This window comes from Eumetopias jubatus, unplaced genomic scaffold, assembly GCF_037043125.1.
Source record: "Eumetopias jubatus isolate StellerSeaLion01/CBP00866 unplaced genomic scaffold, mEumJub1_p1.0 scaffold_60, whole genome shotgun sequence".
NCBI lineage: Eukaryota > Metazoa > Chordata > Mammalia > Carnivora > Otariidae > Eumetopias > Eumetopias jubatus.
The window spans coordinates 1,103,083-1,123,030 of record NW_028274866.1 but is presented as its reverse complement, the minus strand read 5'-3'; the positions used below and the strand labels follow the sequence as shown (position 1 = coordinate 1,123,030).

General features: G+C 45.8%; 2 pseudogenes; one reads left to right on the top strand and one right to left on the bottom strand.

The window, feature by feature from the left end:
• The first annotated feature begins 15,981 nt into the window (after positions 1-15,981).
• LOC114201941 (EKC/KEOPS complex subunit LAGE3-like) lies at positions 15,982-17,080 on the top strand (annotated as a pseudogene).
• Positions 17,081-17,937: 857 nt separating this feature from the next.
• Positions 17,938-19,414, bottom strand: LOC114201940 (cytochrome c oxidase subunit 4 isoform 1, mitochondrial pseudogene; annotated as a pseudogene).
• Between the last annotated feature and the right edge of the window lie 534 nt (positions 19,415-19,948).

Genomic DNA, 19,948 nt, shown 5'->3' with positions numbered 1-19,948 from the left:
CCCCCCTTTTTTTCTTCTTTTTTTACCTTTGAATGTTGAAACTCTTTATTTTGCATGTACTACATTCAAAACCATTAGCTCTTCATTGAGGATTGCACCTTTTGTTCTTTTAAGGTGTTTTTTCCACCTCCTCATGTAATGCCTTTTGGGTGAATTCAGCTTTGCATGCTAGTAAGTTTTTATAGACTTAATTTTTTTAAATTTATTTTTTTAAAGATTTTTTATTTTTTGTCAGAGAGAGAGACAGAGCATGAGCAGGGGAGCAGCAGGTAGAGGGAGAAGCAAGCTCCTTGATGAGTCCCCAATTTTAGTCTTTAAAGAGCCAATTAGGTCAGCGTTGATCCTCTCTAATTTTGTTATTTTGTTCATTTCTGTTCTTGCCTTTATTCATTTTCCTTTTGTGGGGTTAATTTTTTAAAATTTATTATTATGAAAATATCCTAATAATCAGCCAAATTGCAGAAAATATACTTTGAACGCCCATATCCCCACCATTTACATTCTACCACTAACATCTGACTACACTAAATTGCTCATGAGTCTTCAGACTGTCTGAGGACTGGTATCTTTCATGCATTGTGAGAAACTCCGCCATTATCCCTTTACATATTGTTTCTCTATCTTTTTTATTATCTCCTTCTAGAACTCTGACTAGACAAATGTTTGACCTTCTCATACTATCTTCCATGTCTCAAATTTCTCTACGCTTTTATCTCCTTGTCCTGAATTACTAGTAACTTCTTCACAACGATCTTCCAGTTCACTAAATCCTTCTTCGGGTTTAATCTGCTCAACCCATCCATTGAGTTTCTAATTTTTTTTCTTAAGATTTTATTTATTTACTGAGAGAGAGAGAGAGAGAGAGAAAATGAGCAGGGGGGAGGGGCAGAGGGAGAAGCAGGCTCCCCGCCGAGCAGGGAGCCGGATGCGGGGCTAGATACCAGGACCCTGAAATCATGACCTGAGCCAAAGGCAGATGCTTAACAGACTGAGCCACCCAGGTGCCCCCATTGAGTTTCTAATTTCATCCCAATTTTTATTTCTAGAAGTTCTAAATGGTCTTTTCTAATCTGTCTGGTCATTTTTTAAAAAAGATTTTATTTATTTATTTGACAGAGAGAGAGAGAGTGAGAGAGAGGAAACATAAGCAGGAGGAGTGGGAGAGGGAGGAGCAGGCTCCCCGCTGAGCAGGGAGCCCGACATGGGACTCAACCCCAGGACCCCGGCCAAGATCACAACCTGAGCTGAAGGCAGATGCTTAATTGACTGACCCGCCTAGGCGCCCCTATGCTGTTAAGCTTTTGATTCATTTATTCGCCTTCCCTCAAAAAGACCTTCCTTCTAACACCTCCACTCCTAAAGGCATTCCCTTCCCTCATAAATGCCCTCACCACCTCTCCTCAGCACAAACTACTAATCTCTCCCACCTCCCTCACAGAGAACTTCCCTCCATCACCTCCCCTCACAAAAAGGCCTTTCATCCCTACCTCCCCTCACAAAACACTTCCCTTCCTAACCTCCTTCACAAAGGATTTTACTGCTTCACCTCCCATGACAATGAACTTTCCTCCACCATCCATCCTCAGGAAGACCTTTTCTTCCCTCACTTTCCCTCACAAAGGACTTTCCTTCCTTACCTCACTTCTAGAAGTACTAACTTCCTTCACTTCCTCTCACAAAGTCCTTCCCTCTCTCACTTTCACTCACAACCCTCACTAAAGCACTCCCTCTGTTGCTTCCTCAAAGACCTAACTTCCTTCACTTCCCCTCTAAAAGTGCTAAAATCTTCAAATCCTGTGTCAAAGGCCTTCTCTCCTTCAGCTGCCCCCATAAAGTGTTAACTTCCTTTACCTCTCTTCACAGGACTTGTTCCTTTCCTCACTAATGCTTTCACTGCTAGACTTGCTCTCAGAATCGGTTTACCTCCATCACCTGCCTTCACAAAGGTCTTCCCTCCCTTCTCTACCCTCTCAATCCCTCCCTCTCTCAAAGTGTTACTCTTCCCCATCTCTCCTCAAAAAGACCTTCTTTCGATCACCTTCTCTCACAAAGTTCCAGTCTCCCTTGCTTTCAGTCACAAAGTCCTTCCTCCCTCAGCTTCCTGACTCATGTCCCCATACAGTCTTTCCCTTTCACATCTTCCTTGAAAAGGCCTGCTGTCCCTCACCTCCTCTCTCCTAGGCTTCCCTCTGGAATGCACAAAAACTCCTTCTCTTCCTCTTTCCCCTACATCAAGGCCTTCCCTTCCTTCCCTAAAGCCTTCTTTGCCTTACCTCCCATTATGAAGTCATTCCCTCTCTCACCTCCCCTAACAAAGTACACACCTCTCACAAGTTCCCTCACAAAGACATTCCCTCCCTTACCCTGCTTCAAAAAGGCTTCCACTCCCTCACCTTCCTTCACAAAATACTAATTTTGCATCTCCCTCAAAAAAGGTTTTTCTTTCCTTACACCCATCACTAATGCATTTTCTGCCTCACCTTCCTTACAAGGTCTTTGCTCCCTTCCCTACACTCACAAGGTATTAACCTCCCTCATCGCCCCTCACAAAAGCTTTCCCTCCCTCATCTCCTTTCACAAGGTGCCAACATCCTTCATGCTCCCTCACAGAAGATTTTCTTTCTCTCAGTAAGGTCTTCCCTCACTCACTTCCTCTCACAAAGGTTTTCTTTCCCTCAACTCCCCTTAGAAAGGACTAGCATTCCTCACCTCTGCAGACAAAGTACTAACCTTCCTCACCTCATCTCACAAAGCCCTTTCCACTCTTATCTCCACTCACTAAGGCCTTCCTTTCCTCATCTCTCCTCAAAATGACATTCCCTTCCCTCATAAATGCCACTCAACTTGTCTCCCACTTGCTCTCACAAAGGCCTTCTCTTCCCTCAACTGTGCATCCCTGCCTCACTTACTCTCACAGTTGACTTCACTCCATCACATTCCCTCACAAAGGTTTTCCCTCACTCATCTCCTCTCTCAAAGGTCCCCTTCCTCAAGGCTTTTCACAAAGTACTAACCTCCCTCATCTCCACTTAAAAAGGCCTTCCCTCTTTCATGTCCCCTCAGAAAGTACTAATTTCTCTCACCTTCCCCTACAAAGCACTTTGCTCCCTCATCTCACCTAAAAAATACCTTCTATTTCTCACCTTCCTTCAAAACCACCTCCCCGCCGTCACTTCCCCTCACAAAACCATTTTGCCCTTTACGATTTAAAAATATTATGTGTAAATTGCCTGTTTCAGAAATAATTTAATCTAAATTAAAGTGGGCAATTGATTAAGTATACAGAGATTTGATGCATTGATGTTATAAACAAAGAACCTGTGTTTTATTTAGGTTATCTATCTTCTTCTCATAATCCTGTTTGATTTTCATTATCTTGAATTCTTTGTCACAGCTGAAAAGTGGATTCTTTCTACTTTTTCCTATGCAGGGAAATATATTCATAAATTTAAAAGAAACAAACAAACAAAAAATCTGATTTAAACCAATTTCCAGAAGGAAAGTGTACAGTTTAGCGTTTATTAGGAGCAAGGAGATAGTGTCTCATAGAAAATAAAAGTATTAACAGGGATTAGGGGATGCTACATCCATGAAACAAAATAGGTTGGTATTGGAAAGAACAAGTCCAAATCTGAACTTAATAATATTACAGTTGAAATAAAAAAACAAATATTCAAGTGGAATAAGTGGCAAAGTATTTATCTGACACATACTCAATTGAACCAAAGAATGAAACCATGTGATTTTCCAAACATGCAATACAAAAGCGTGAATGAATGGGAAGGATGTGAGGAAAATGGAAACATTTATGACAGATCCAGAATTGTCAGCATCTATCCTTTAGTGATCACCATAAAGGAAAGACAAGGGAAGACATTAACAAAAAAGTCAGAGAACTGAATAAAGACATGAATCTTGAGAGAAACAGCGGACCCAATTCCAACAGGATGAGTGAGGATTTTAACAGAGTGAGATGGAGACATTTCCATCATTTCTGTAGACTCTAAAATAATGTACAAAACGTAGAAATTCAGATTCCTCCTCTATAGAACCATGTTTATATTAGTACCTTTGTCTCAAGCTATAGTGTAGATTAAATGTATCGATATGTGGAAATCCCTTAGGAAATTTACAGGCACAGAGTAAAAGCAATGGCATTTGTCAAATAAAAGAACCACCTGGCATGTTATTACCCCTTTCTAGCAAATGGGAAATGATCTGTAAGGGCACTTAGCATTGGCTGCAAGTTTTAAGTAGGAGGTTACCAATTCTGCCACTGAAAGGATTTGGGGCATGAGGGAGACCCAAGTTGGGGCCCTCTGTGTTATTAACCCTGAGCTGCATTGAGCAAAATATTTGTCCCATATATTCACTGGAGAGTCAGAGCCTCAGCCATGCTTGTCCCTAAATCATCACACTGTTTAACTGATATCTTTGTCATGTTTTCTAGAAGCAGGAACTTCTAGCAGGTGTCCTTGTTTGCCCTGCCTGCAAAAGGAAGAGTTTTTGCCTGAGCTGTATCTAAGCCACCTTAGCCTGTCCTTTGATGCTCAGTTCAGAATCACTCTCTCTGACTGATAATATCTTTGAGGCCTACTTCCTGGAAAGGTAGTTTAAACCTTTCAATGACACAAGGCCAAAGTGAGCCATGATGTACAAGGCAATTTGGCTATGAGCATTCCCAAGTGTGTTCAAGGCAAAAGCATTTCTGAGAGTGGTAATTAATAACCAACATAACTATCATTTGCTGACTTCTGACTATATGCCAGTCACTGTATCTAACTTAATTCTCCTGAAAGTTTTGTGATGTTGACATTATCAGCTTTTCACAAATGTGGAAACATAGGCTCACATAAATTGAGTAACTTTCTTGAGACAACAGGTAGATAGGACGTTTCAGAGCTGGGTTTGAATCCAGACCAATGTTTCTTTCTGTTTATTTTATAGCTCTGTTGTAAAATTTCTCCTTAATAATACAGCACACATTTATTAGCAAAGCCCTATGCACGCTCATCTGTGATGACCCCTCAGGTTTCACTCATTTGTTTCCATTCTGCCCCTCCCCCACTGTGCTCGAGTTACACTGGCCTTCTTGCTGTTCCACATGCTGCTTTGTTCTTGCCTCATGATATTGCTACTTGCTGTTTCTTCTTCCTAAAATACTCTTCTTTGAAATCTCCATACTACCCACTCCATCTTATTGTTCAGGTCTCAACTCAAATGTCAACTCCTCGGAGGTTTCCCCACAGCCCACAGCTATAGCAACTGTCTCCCCAGCTCCTCTCCTCTCTCCACACTTTCAACTACCTGCTGACCCATGAAAATATCAACTCCTGATGGCAGGAACTTTGGACTTCTTGTTCTTCACTGTAAGCCCAGGGCCTACAACTATATCTGACACTAACTAGGCACTGAAGACATATTTCCTGAAATACTGGTATCTTTGGTAAACTGCCAAATATATTCCATAATTAAGCTTCTGTGAAGTGTGTGAGTTTGTTGTAGTCACCCCACAGGAGTAAGATAGACTCACCCACACATCCCAAATTGGGTTTGGATGCTGCATCTGATGCTGATGTAGGAGCACCAATAGGGAATGAATGGTTTGCTACTCACATAATGAGGCTTTCTGGGGAGACCTGGGCTGGCTCCCAAGCAAGACCAAGACTGGTTTGAGAGAGCTGGGAAAGGAGACTGTCTTGGGATTTTATGGTAGTTAGGGACTGGGCCTGGGGTAAGTGTTCCTGTACATGGGCTAGGGCTTGTGTGGCTCAAATTTCAGAGTTACTTCTCAGCTTGCTTAAATGTGGGGCAGAAGAAGGGGGAAGAGTGGAGCTTGAAAACTGTCAGCAGTCAAACATCAAAAAACAGCATCGGACTTTTTATCACATACTTCCGCCCTCTCCCTCACATCACATGTTTCCCCATCTGGGTTCTGGCAATCTAAACTTTTATGTCATCCCCCTCTCTCTTTCCCATCCTGCCCTACTCCCCCCTTCCCCCACACATAAACACCAAGTTTTTTTTCTTCCTTGCCTGTAGGTTAAAGTACCAAGGAGGGAAATCTGTCTTCAGTGCTCAGCCATGACCCAGTCTTTGTACCCAATGACTGTGTAACTGTCCATCTGCCAGTCTGACCCCCAGGCCTCCTGGACTTTATATACCTCTCTCCTCACAACGTGCCTCTTCCCTATCTTCCAACCTCCCTACCACCAGAGAACTCACAAAGACACATACATCATTTTCAAAATGTGTTGCTTTTATTAATTGTCACCATTGGTGTACATTTTGGTGTAAGGTTTATTCCTTATGGGTTGGCTGTTTTTCAGAACTTCCACTGGGGATGCCAAGAAGAGTTGTTGGTCTTGGGCTCTACTATGCATGAGACATTACTCGCAGAGGCAGAGTTGCCCAGGTTCTTTTGTTCTTGGACTGCTTTATTTAGATTCTTCGTTTTATGTGCCCTCTGGTAACAGGCTAGCTAATACTTTCTGCTTTTTTGTTGTCTTTGGATTTCTTGAACTCTGTTGAAGGGCTAATTTTACCCTCTTGATGATCTGCTCCAACTGGTAGGGAAAGAGAGGACATTAGTTTGGAAACAGTGGTTGGGGGGTGCATGAGAAGCGTGGATTTATAAAAGGGGTGTGGGCTGGGGAGGGGGTTCGTCCCAGACAAGTAGGAGTCCTAGATGAGGATGTAGAGAAGGACCATGGGTTGTGTGATCTGACCTTTTCAATGTCTTCAATTTTGGGTTGACAGGGGTTCTTCTGAGTCATCCTCTGTCTATTGCTTGTAGTTGGCTGGTTAATGCTTGAGATTGGTGGTTCTGAATCTGTGCTGGGCTCTTGTGGTTCCCCATTCACCTCTGCTATGTCTAAGTCAACAGTGGCTTGACCAACAGTTCTCCTGATCTCCCTATATATAGTTTCTCTAGGACAATGAAGAGGCATAGTCTTCAGCTTTGTTTAGTCAGCAAGAAACTCCTCCTAGCCAGTGGTAGTCCTGGAGTGACTCAGACAGACATCACAATGCACCAGCCCAACCCATCTGGGGGCAGGGAGAGGGGAGTAAAATGTGAGGGAGGCCCAAATTATCTTGTTAGAATAAGGGGAAGTTATCTTAACTCCCCCTGAAGAGCCTTCCTAAAGTGACCTTTTGCCTTTGCCCATCTCCCTTGGTTCATTTGTGGTGGATCACATGGCAGAGAGAGGGTGTTTCCTCCCAGTTCTTCCCCATGACCACCCTACTGAGTGGTTTGTTCTGTTCTCCCCCACCTTCCATCACTACTTTGTTTTTGTCTTACCTAAACTTCCTCCTTACCTTGTTATGTCTTACCTAAAATTTCTCCAAGCAAATGAGGTTCTATATAAGTCTCAGCAGAGATGTTTATCATCCCACTTCCCAACAATGGCCTTAAGACCATTCACTACTTGGCAACCATCAGGCAACTTTCCCAGGGTGTGTGTGGATATACTTTGGGGAGGCCTATATACCCTGCTCATATTTGTAAGTTTCTTCTTCCAGGAAGCCTCAGATTAGTACCATTAGTGTTACAGGACTTTCCCACGGCCATGGTTGAATTAATCCCTTGGCTGTGCCATAGGGGAGCCCTACAAATGAGGATTAGGATCATTTCTGGTCAAAGAGGCAGCAGCAGCAGCATTTTGTAAGTGTCCTAGTGTATTAATCAGGGTTCTCCAGAGAAACAGAAACAATGAATGTGGAAACAGAAAAAAGAGAGACAGAAACAATGTTTCTGGAATTAGCTCAGGTGACTATGGAAGCTGAGAAGCCCCACGATATGCCATTTGCATCCTGGAAGCCCAGGAAAGCCAGTGGTATGATTCAGTTCAAGTCTGAAGGCCTGAGAACCAGGAGAGCCGATGATGTAAGTCCAGGTCCAAAGGCAGGAGAATGTGTGTTGAGAGGTCTCAGCTCCAGCAGTGAGACAGAAAAAAGGCGTGTAAGTTTCTCTTCTTTCTGCCTTTTGTCCTGTTCAGGCTCTCAGATTGGATAATGCCCACCCACGCTGGGGAGGGCAAACTACTTTACTGAGTCCACCAATTCAGATGCTACTCTCATCTGAAAATACCCTCACAGACACACCCAGAAATAATGTTTTATCTGGACACCCCATTGCCGGTCAAGTTGATACAAAATTAACCATCACAAGATGGGTCACACATCACACATCACAAGGGTCATCACAAGTTGATGTCAAATTGACACCCATACACATATCCTTAAACCATACTTAATCTAAGTAAAGACAATAACAAGGTCATAATTCCCACTAACGTGATACAACTATTCTCGATAAAGTAAAAAATGCACTAACCCCTTCCCCAGAAGAGGAGTTAAAGTCCTTGAGTGATGATATTTGTTTTTCTTCTTGATACCCCCTAACTTAAGTACTATGATTTAAAAGTAACCAAACTTGGGGCGCCTGGCTAGCTGAGTTGGTCAAGCATCTGTCTTTGGCTCAGGTCATGATCCTGGAGTCCCGGATTGAGCTCCGCTCAGTGGGGAGCCTGCTTCTTCCTCTCCCTCTGCCCCTCCCCCTGTTGAGTCTCTCTCTCTCTCTCAAATAAATAATCTTTTAAAAAATAAAATAAAAGTAACGAAACTTAAATACTATGATATAAAATCAATATATCTTATGTTACATAATAAGGATACAAGAGAGGAAATAAAACACATGCACAAACTTATTCCTAAGGAGGAAATACTCATGACAATTACAGTCCTTGTTTCTGTAACTGGTAACATGGTTGTAGCTGGTATTTATATGTACCTTCTTTCACTACCCATTTTGTATTTTCTTTGCCTGTAGGAACCACCTCGGGTTTTTACCTGGTGGGGTGATCCCAACCCTCATTCCTGAAGGCTCTGGGCCATTAGTAGTTCTGCCTGGATTGGGTTGTTGTAGTTTTCCATTGACCTTAATCACAGGGCATAATGCTAAGAGACTTAATATTAAGAGACACCCTTATATCTCCTGCACTCCAGACAGTCTTTCTTACCTCCTTTGTGGAGTAGCAGTCCAGTTTCCCCTTGGTAATCAGGATCAATCATCCCAGACAGCACAGGAACCCCCTTGTTTGCCTATTGATTCACAGGCATGAGGAGTCCAACGTGGCCAGGTGGCAGCCTTCACTTTCAGTTCAATGGAATCAGTAGTGTGCTTCCTGTTGGAAAGAACACTTACCTTCCTCTGGAAGTAAGGCCTCTAGGACAGCAGAGCGTAAGGTCACAGGAACAAGAAGCAGAAATGTTGCTGGTGGGTCACTAGGGGTCATAGGGAGTTGGTGCCATTTCCACCCCTTGATTCCTGAACCCATGGATCCCGGCTATGGGAGAAAGAGCACCATTTACTGGATGTTGATTCAGAGCATATACAGCTTTCTGGAGAACCTTGCTCCAGCCCTGCAAGGTATCGCCACCTAGCCAGCACTGTAACTGAGTCTTCAGAATTCATTCCACACCATTCCATGGTTCTATCAAGGCAGCTGCTTCAGGATGGTGGGGAACAAACATGGTAAGACCAGTGAATTCTATGAGCGTGGGCCCACTGACACACTTCTTTTGCTGTGAAGTGAGTTCCTTGATCAGAAGCAATGCTGTGTGGAACACCATGAGGGTGGATAAGGCGCTCTGTAAGTCCACAGATGGTGGTTTGGAAGGAAGCATTGTGGTGCAGGGAAGGCAAACCCATATCCTGAGTAAGTGTGTAATCCCATAAGGACAAAATGTTGCCCTTTCACAGTAGAAGTGGTCCAATGTCATCAAATGTCATCAGCCTGCCACTAGGTAGCTGGCTGATCACTCTGAAGATTGGTGCCATTTCAGGAGTTCAGTGTTGGTCTCTGTTGCTGGCAGATTGGGTGCTCAATGGCTGTAGCCAGGTCAGCTTTGGTGGGTGGAAGTCCATGTTGCTGAGTCCATGCATCACCTCCATCCCTGTTACCATGGCCACTTTTTCACAAGGCCGCTGCACAAACACAGGACTGGCTCAGGGAAGAGGCTAACTGGAATCCACAGAATGGGTCATCCTACCCATTTGATTATGAAAATCCTCCTCTGCTGAGGTTGCTCTTTGGTGAGCATTCACATGGGACAAGATACCTTCATGCTTTTTGCCCATTTGGAAAGTTCTCTCCAAAGCTTCTTTGTCACCAATTCTCCAATCATGCTCTTTCCAAATCCTGCACCATCTAGCCAAACCATTGGCCAGAGCTCATTGGTTGGTATATAATTGCATGTCTGGCTGTTTTTCCTTCCAAGAACAGTGAACAACTAGGTGCACTGCTGGGATCTCTGCCCATCCCCTTCACCACTGTCTCAGAGGACGTCCCAGAGTGGAGCTGTAGTGTTATCGCTGTCCACTTCGGGGTGGTGCCTGCATGTTGTGCAGAACCATCTGTAAGCCAGGCTCAAGTCTTCTCCTCCTCTGTCAGTTGATCATAGGAAACTCCTCATGAGGCCATAGGTGCAGGCTGGGAGAGGGGAGCATTGTAGCAGGGGTGGGGACCATGGCCATTTGGGCCACTTTTTCACCGAAAAAAATGTTTTTTAAGTTTATTTATTTTATTTAAGTGATCTCTACACCCCTCATAGGGCTGGAACTCACAACCCCGAGGTCAAGAGTCTCATGCTCTTCCGACTGAGCCAGCCAGGTACTCCGGGCCACTTTTTTTCTTTTCACTTCCTCATGACTTCAAGGTCTGCTCAAGCCTGGTTACATATATAACACTTCCATTTGATGATGTCCATGCCCAACTTTATGGCTTGGTGGGTCAGCTAACACCCAATTTATGACGGGCAGCTCTAATCGCATGGTAACTCAGTGGCCTGGTGTCAGGTGTTCAGCCTCTATTAAGGCCCAGTAGCAGGCCAAGAGTTGTTTCTCCAAAGGAGAACAGATGGTGCAGGGCCTTGCTCCAAAATCCTAAAGGCCTATGCTGTGATTCACTTCTAGGGTCCTGCCAAAGGCTCCAAACAGCATCCTTACCTGCCACGGATACCTCAAGCACCACTGGACCTGCTGGATCACGTGGCAGAGTAGACTGCACAGCAACCTGGACCTGTTGCAGAGCCTTCTCTTGTTCTGGGCCCCACTCAAAACTAGCAGCTTTTCAGGTCACTCAGTAAAAGGGTTGGAGTATGTAGGAGGAATGAGGAATATGTTGCCTCCAAAATCCAAAGAGGCCCAGTAGATGTTGTGACTCTTTTTTTGGTATAAGAGGGGCCAGACGCAACAATGTATTCTTCACCTTAGAAGGGATATCTGGATGTGCCCCACACCACTGGACTTGCAGGAATTTCACTAAGAAGGCCCCCAAATTCTTGTTGGATTTATTTCCCAAACTCTGACATACAGTGTATACATACACTTACTGGTAAGTGTAGAGCAGTTGCTACTTCTTGGTCACTAGGTCCAGTCAGCACGTCATCAACGTAATGGGCTGTGTGAAATCTTGTGGAGGGGAAAGATACTCAAGATTCCTGCAAACTAACTTATGACACAGGGCTGGAGAGTTGATATACCCCTGAGGTAGAACAGTGAAGGTATATTACTGGCCTTGCGAGGTGAAAACAAACTGATTCTGGTGGGTCTTACAACAGGGATGGAGAAAAAGACATTTGCCAGATTAATACCAGGGCACCTGGGTAGCTCAGTCAGTTAAGCGTCTGCCTTTGGCTTGGGTCATAGTCTTGGGGTCCTGGAATCGAGCCCCATGTTGGGCTCCCTGCTCAGTGGGGAGTCTGCTTATACCTCTCCCTCTGAGCCCCCTCCCCTGCTTGTGCTCTCACTCTGTCTCTCTCAAATAAATAAAGTCTTTTAAAAAAAATAGCTGCATACCAGGTACCAAGGGAGGTGTTTATTTGCTCAAGCAATGAAACTACATCTGGTACAGCAGCCGCAGTTGGAGTCACCACCTGGTTGAGTTTATGATAATGTACTGTCATTGTCTAAGATTCATCTGTCTTCTGCATAGGCCAAATAGGAGACTTGAATGGGGATGTGGCGGGAATCCCCACCCCTGAATCTTTCAAGTCTTTGATGGTGGCACTAAATTCTGCAATCCCTCCATGAATGTGGTATTGCTTTTGGCTTACTATTTTCCTAGGTAGAAGCAGTCCTAGTGGCTTCCACTTGACCCTCACTCCACAGGTCACAGAAACCACGTGTAGCTGCAAAGATTGTCTATTTCAGTAATGCATTCTGGAGCTGGGGACATAACCACAGGATACATTTAGGAACCCACTGGGCCCACTGTGAATCAGAGGGAAGCTAGAACTCCATGGATCACCTGACCTCCATAAGCTCCTACACTGACTGGCAGGCCAGAGTGACGTTTTGGGTCCTCCTGGAATTAGCATCAGTTCAGAGCCAGTGTCCAGTAGTCCCTGAAAAGATGGATTATTTCTCAAAATACTATTACCTTCGTAAAAGGCCATAGGTCCCTTTGGGGAAGGCTGGGAGAAAGAAAGATGAAGAGTTATAAATTTTCAGCAGTGTGCCAGGATCCTTCCTGAAGGGGACCTGGCCTCCCCTTCTTTCACGTGGATCTGGGTCTGTAAACTGGCTCAAGTCTGGAAATTGATTGAGGGGCCATGACTTTCTCTTTTCCATGATTCAGGTTAGACTTTAGACTTCCGTTCACTTGATCTAGATGTTTCTGCTTCTACAGATCAATTAGGAATTTACTAGGCTTCCTATTTCACTTCTAGTCACTTCATGCTCAGTTAGGCAATACCACAGTGTTTGCATGAGTCAGGCCATTCTGATTGCTGCTTTACCTCTGCTGTCCATTATAGAAACCTTAGTCACACCCTGCCTTTGGTGATTAAGTGCCACCCACTGGCCCCTGCCACACTGGGACCCAATTACTACCAATGCATTTAGGTTTCTCAATTCAGTGACTGCAGTTCCCACTATGAGGTCTGACCTACAGAGAAGAGCAATCACAGAACTCTTCAAGGATGCTGGTGCTCCCTTCACAAATTTATTCCTCACACTATTGGTGAAAGATATCTTCTGGACCCCCCCCCCCCCAGGGTGAGAGAGCAGGTCTTAAATGACAAATCCACTCTAACATTCCAGCCCTGCTACGCCTATTGATCCCTTCGTCTATATTAAACCAAGGTAGGTTCAGCATTTCTAATTTGTTCATGGTGAGCCACTTTTAAGTCCAAACAATCAAACCATTTGAGACCTTTCTAATTCCTGGAGATGCAGTATTAAATGCAGGATCTCTGCTTAGTGAGCCCATGTCAATAAATTTGGCCTGATCCAACTTTATGTCCCTTCCACCATTATCCCATACCCTCGGTATCCATTCCCACACATGTTCCCTGAATTTCTGTCTGGATAAATTGGAAAACTCGAGTCATTCTTTTGGAGTGGAACATACCTCCTCACAGGTCACACTTTGTACCTTGCCTGTAGGGGCCTGCTGGGATTTGAGTGTACTTATAGGTCTAGAAGCAAAAAAGGGTGGTGGGGGTAGGTTCTGAAGAGAATCAGCACTATGTTGCATGACAACTGCCTCAGAGGAGGCCATTATGGTTTCCTTGGGCAATGTGTAGTGAATCCCCTCACAGGGAGGTGGGGAGGCCACTTCCATTGGGAAAGGCTCATCACAATTTAGGGGCTCAATGCCCCCAGCTTCAGTAGCGTATTCCCACACGTCCTCTCCATCTTAATTTATAGATCCCATTCTTTCCCAATTAATGGCCTCTGTTTAAGAGTAAACACCCTTCAAGTCTGGAGGTTCAACTTGCACTGTAATTCAGGTAGTTGCACATGAGGTTCTGCATTTGAATTTTCAGCAGTTTTGGCTCTGTGGCTATAGAACGCAAGGGTTTCTTTCAGAGCACACATAGAAGCTCCTAAGCCAGTTATGTGGTGTTTGAGCTGGGAAGTCAAATCCCTGAGTTCATCCTTTCCTTTCACCACATTGTCCAGCCACATTAGGAGCTACCAACCAATGTCACTGTATTTGTTAGTTTTCAAAAAAATGTTCAAAAGTATCATATACAGAGTCACCTAACTCCTTGTTTCTTATAAGTGGTTGATTAGGAGTATCCAATGCAGATATTTTGCTTATCTCTATCAGCTCATGCCATGGGCTATCAGTGTTCTCTTTACTACTAGAAACAGACACGAGCATCTTTAAATCTAATCAGATTTGAAAGCCAATTCCAGAAACCCGAGAATAGATTCAGAGAACTCATCTCTAAAATTCTGTTCCTCTAGGGGCGCCTGGGTGGCTCAGTCATTAAGTGTCTGCCTTCGGCTCGGGTCATGGTCCCAGGGTCCTGGGATCGAGCCCCGCATCGGGCTCCCTGCTCGGCGGGAAGCCTGCTTCTCCCTCTGCCCTTGCTTGTGTTCCCTCTCTTGCTGTCTCTCTCTCTCTGTCAAAAAATAAATAAAATCTTAAAAAAATAAATAAAAATAAAATAAAATTTTGTTCCTCTAGAACCACTCCCGGTATCAAATATGTTTTGTTAGTGTTCTCCAGGGAAGTAGGACCAAGAGAACCAACAGCCAATTCATTCATTCATAGATAGATAGATTATGGAAGCTGTGGGGTCCAATAGATAGGTAGATAGGTAGATGGATAGATAGATGATAGATAGATAGATTGATTATGGAAGCTGAGGGGTCCCATGACCTGCTGACTGCAAGTTGGAGACCCAGGAAAGCTGGTGGTATAATTGAGCCTGAGTCCGAAGGTCTCAGAACCAAGGGAGGGGGAAGTGGTGTAAATCCCAGTCCAAGGGGGCAGGAGAGGATGAGATGAGACTTCCCAGCTCAACAGCAAGGCAGAAGAAAGTGGGGTGGGAGGGCAAATTCCTCCTTCCTCCACCTTTTGTTTTATTCAGCTTTCAATGATTGGATGATGCCCGCCCAACATTGGGGGTCTACTTTACCGAATCCACAGATTCAAATGCTAATCCCATATGGAAACACCCTCACAAACACACCCAGAAATAATGTGTATCCTGTGACCAGGCAAGCTGATACATAGAATTAGCTATCACACCTAGTGAGCCATCCGCTCTTGGGAGTGTGACCTCAGCATGCACGTAGTGATTGCTCTTCCACACGAGTGACTGCCCAAGGCGACTGTATATTGCAGAGTATCAGTCTTTCTCTGTACAGAATGGGGGCCAAAAATATAAGTGACAAAGAAATGAGTATAATTGACTACATCAAAATTAAAAACTTTTGTTCTGCAAACAAAACCAATCAAGAAAATGAGACGACAACCTACAAAATGGACGAATACATTTTAAAAATCATGTTTGATAAGAGACTTGTAACAGTCCAGAACATATAAATAGCTTTTACAACTTAGAAATGTTGCTATTCTTAGAATCTTACAAGTTTGAGACTGACAGAGACTTTTTAATATGATCCACTGTCCCCCAGCTTGCCACCCTCCCCTCGCAACTTACTGATGGGGCAACTTAGATACACCGAGAGGCCACAGGGACATCGACAGTCTCTTTCCCTCAGTGCACACCTCTCCAAGTCCTAACCATGGTGTCGAGTGTCCCCACAAGGCTAAATCAGCCACATCTTGACCCCCTATTCCCCCTGCCACATTTGCCCCTTTGTCTAGACTCACTCCACCTTCCCCCAACCACAGGCTTCCACTCCAACCTCTCCATCCAGGAGAGGAGAAGCCTGTTTGCACAGGCGCACTAGGGAAACCCGAGTTGCATCGTGTACTAGGGGCGGGGCTTCGTGAGTGAGCCCGCTCTCCCGCGCCAACGGGGTCTCCCTGACGACCTGTGGGCCACAGGGCTGACCTGGCGGGAACCAATCACATGCCAGGAGCCATACCTGAGGTCTGTCTGCACAGGCGCCCTGGGCATCCCCAGCAGCGTTGCGCGCGGAGGGGCGGAGCTTCTTGAGGGAGCCTCAGTGTCGCCGGGGTGGGCTCTAAGGAGGCAGGCTCGCCAGCCATGCAGGCCCCAGACGACGGCGCGGGGGGTGCAGAGGCTGGTGCTGGAGCGCCCACTGGCCCTGGAAGCCCCAGAGAACCTGGAGGCTGGGGTGGCACCGCAGCCGAGGGCACAGTGGCTGGAGGAGCTCCCCAGGTCGAGGGGGCATCGTTTTCCCCAAGGCAGGGTGAAGAGGTTTCAGCCTTGGCTTTGGCCTCGGGCGAAGCCTCAGGAAACCAAGTGTTGGAGTTGTATCCTTTCCAAGGCAAGCCCAGGATGGGGAGGGTGGGGGAGGGATAGGCAGGAGGGGGAGGGGGGCAGGAGGAGGGGGGCAGGAGGATGGGTAAGGGAGGTTTCGGGGAGTGTGAGCGGGGGACTTGCAGGGGCACAGAAGGGTAGTGCGGGGAGGGCCGGTGGCTGGAGGCAACAGTCGGGGTGGTCTGAGGGACATGAGGGGGGTTGTGATGCAGATTTCCTGAAGCAGTGGCCAAGGTGGTCTTGGGGGGCCCGGAGGGGCGGTCTGGGGGAAAGCTGGCCTCCGGTGGGCAGGGGAGCCTCAGCCATAAAGTCCGCATAGATGGTGCCTTAACCGAATCTCCACCAGCACCCTTACGGTGCCTTTCCTGTGCTACATGGATGCGGAGGTGGCCCGCCAGTACCTGACCTCAGGTGCCGAACCCTTCCACCGGGCCGTTCAGACGGAGCTCACAGTGACTGGCAGTGACCTGCTGATGTAAGTTCTAGAAGGGGCTTGTGGGAGCAGGTGGGAACCTGGGCCAATCCCTGCCTGAGGGACGCTCTTGGAGATGTGCAGACAGCCAAGGCCTGGTCTAAGGAGGCATATGGGGCACAGGGTCTGTCACAGCCTCAGGGGTTGCTCTGAGGGAGACATGAAGGAGTAACCTTGGGGCGGGGGTTGGACTGAGGAGGGCTGGGACTTAATAAAATCTAAAGTGATTTCCTTTCCCCCTCACTTTTAGCAAAGTATCTGCCGAAGACTCTGCCCTCCTGCAAACTTCCACTGCCTCCTTGCTCAACCAGCTTTCCATGGTAGTGCAGACCATGCAGCTTTTTGTGCCCCCCTTTTTTTGCTAAGCCTCGGCCTGGAACAGGGGGCTGAGTCCACAAGAGAGTCCCATTTTAGGCAGTGTGTCCTTCCCCAGGGGCATGATTTTGGCAGTAGTTGCTACTTTGTTTGGGGGGCATAATTGTTTGCCTGTACTGGCCCTGGGGTTACTCGCTGCTCACCTGTTTTCATTGGTGCTTAAATATTGGTTACCACCGATAATAAAACTGAGCCAGTGTTACGGGTCTGAGTTTCTTTTCAGCATCCAGATTTTCTCCCCTTTGTCCTCAGGTTGGTGGGGAGGTTCTGGGATTCAGATATTCAGCTTCTACAAGGCAGTTGAAGACAATGGAAAAATGGAAAAAAATGAAAATTGCTTGGGTCCTGTCGTTCAGCATTGACTAATGTCAGCATTTTGGAATACTTTTGTAGTTTTAGGTTTGTAGGAATAATACAATAAATGTAGAACAATCATATGAATGAGTAAGGTTTTTCAAGTTTAGCGTTAGTGCTTTTCCTGAAATATTTTTCATCTGAAGTTTGGGCTTTACCTCTGTCTAAAACCTCCAAAACATCCTATCAAATGGATACATACATGATGCGTTATAATGCATTGGTTCAACACTTACATTTTTCTCAAATTTTTTCCTATTATACATAAAGTTTCAGTGGGATTCTTGTAAGTCTCTGAACGGTTGTTTTCTTAAGATAGATTCCAAGAGGTAGATCTACAATACAAAATTGCTCTCCAGAAAATGTGCCCGCCCCCACCAGAATGCTGGTTTCCCCACATCCCTGTCACAGCTGGATCTGTTTCCTGCCACAAAAAACAAAAAACAAACCCTCAGTTTGCATGAGCAAAGAATTTGGAACCACTAGAATAAGAATTTTTGTGCTTTACTGGCCTTGTTTCAGATCCCAGAAGAAAAGTGCTGGGACAGTTTGTTGGTTGGGGCGGGTGAGGGGCGGATGGAGGGAGGCAGTGTAGCGTAGTCTTGGGAAGATATTTCTTTCTTACGTAAACTGCTCACATTTATTAGCACCGATACTGCAACATAACAGTTTCCTGTATGGAGATGGCAGAACAGGCAGGGCTCAGATGGGTGAATGGCGGGCTCCTCTTTCTTCCATTTGTTTTTGTCGTAGTCACACTTGGCTGAGAAGCCCTGGATCGGGCTGACCTTCATATCAAGCATCCTCTTGGTCTGCTTGGCCACCCACTCCTCCTCAGAGGTGTGCGGCATGGGGTGGTACACATAGTGTTTCTCCCAGATCAGAATGAGAGTGGTGAAGCTGATGGAGAACGTGGCGGCGCCCACAAGCATCTTCCACTTGTTCATGTGCTCCTGTTTGTTTCAGGAGAGCTCTCGTTGAACTGAATGTGGTATAGTTCAACTTTTTCATCAATGGAGAGGCTGCTCCAGGGAGGCCTTCTTCTCTCTGAAGGACTTCTGGCTGGCAGAAGTTCTTGCCATGGGCCACATCAGGCAGTGGAGGGTCACGCCGTCCGACAGAACTCAGGAGAGCATAGTCTTCACTCCTCACGACACTTGCACGTGCTCTTACAGACACTGAGTTGGAAGTTGCTTGCTTGCCAATCAGGCTAAACACTCTGTAGCCAACATTCGGCCGCTGCTGCCTGCTGCGACCTCCATGACCACTCGGGGAAAATATAATTAAAACCAAAATCTGCTGTGTGCATGTACTATGCTATGCTCTTGACCCACATTACCGTATGTAATTCTCACGACAACCTGGTGGTCTCGGTACTATTGTTATTATACTTTTTGTAGGGGAAGAATTGAGGCTCAGAGAGGCCTGGGTGTATTCGATTCAAGCACCTACTCTCTTAGCCAAGCTATCACGCCAGCCTCAGCGCTGGGAGGCTGGGATTGTGCTTTTCCTTCTGCTGGCTCCAGGGACCATCCATGTGACTAACGAAAAATGCAGAAATGGATAAATACAGGAAAAGTAGATGAGAATTGAGGAGGAGACAAGGTTGATAAGAATCACAATCCTGGCTTTCCGGTGGCTTCCCTATACTCCCAGGCCCTTTTGTATCTTGAAACCTTCCTTTGACCCTCTTTGAAATAGAGGGTACAGTGGCGGTACCTGTTTTCCCGCCCCCTTTGCCCCCTCTCCTCAACTATGAAGAGGGCTCTTTTCAGGTACTTTCAGTAGCTGAGAAAAAATAGAACCGAATCTTCTGCCAATCCAGAAAATGTCTCCACAAAGGTAGAAGAAAAACAGTTCTATCACTGAATAAGCATTGTACCAGAATGTGATGCACATCACAGGCAATCTGCTAAGAGATTCCAAAGACAGAAATTTCACCCTTTTGTGTAGCTCAGCAGATACAGCTCATTACGTGTTCTCACGATTGACCATAACTAGACCTCAAGTAAGAGGACTTGATGCCACCAGGTCCCACACATAGTTCATCCCGAATTTACCTGGTAGCTGGGGTGACCATATGTATTAGTTAGTTGGTGTTTTGGACTGCATGTCTGTGTTCCCTTCCCCCAAATTAATATATTGAAGCCCTAAACCCCAGTGTGGCTGTATTTGGAGATGGGACCTTAAAGGAAGGAAGGAAGCAAGGTTAAATGAGGTCATAAGAATGGGGCTCTGGTCTGATAAGATTAGTGTCCTAATAAGAGACACCTCAGCGAGCGCTCCTGCCCGCCCTCCCCTCCCCCCCCCCACCCTCTCCAACTGCACAAGGTAAGGCCACGTGAGGATGCCGGAGAAGGTGGCCCTCTACAAGCAAGGGAGAGAATTCTCACCAAAAGCCCAATTTGCTGGCACCTTGATCGTGGACTTCTAGCCTTCAGAACTGTGAGAAAATGAATTTCTGTTGTTTAAGCCACCCAGTGTGAGGTATTTTGCTAGAGCAGATTGAGCAGACTAATGCAATTGGCT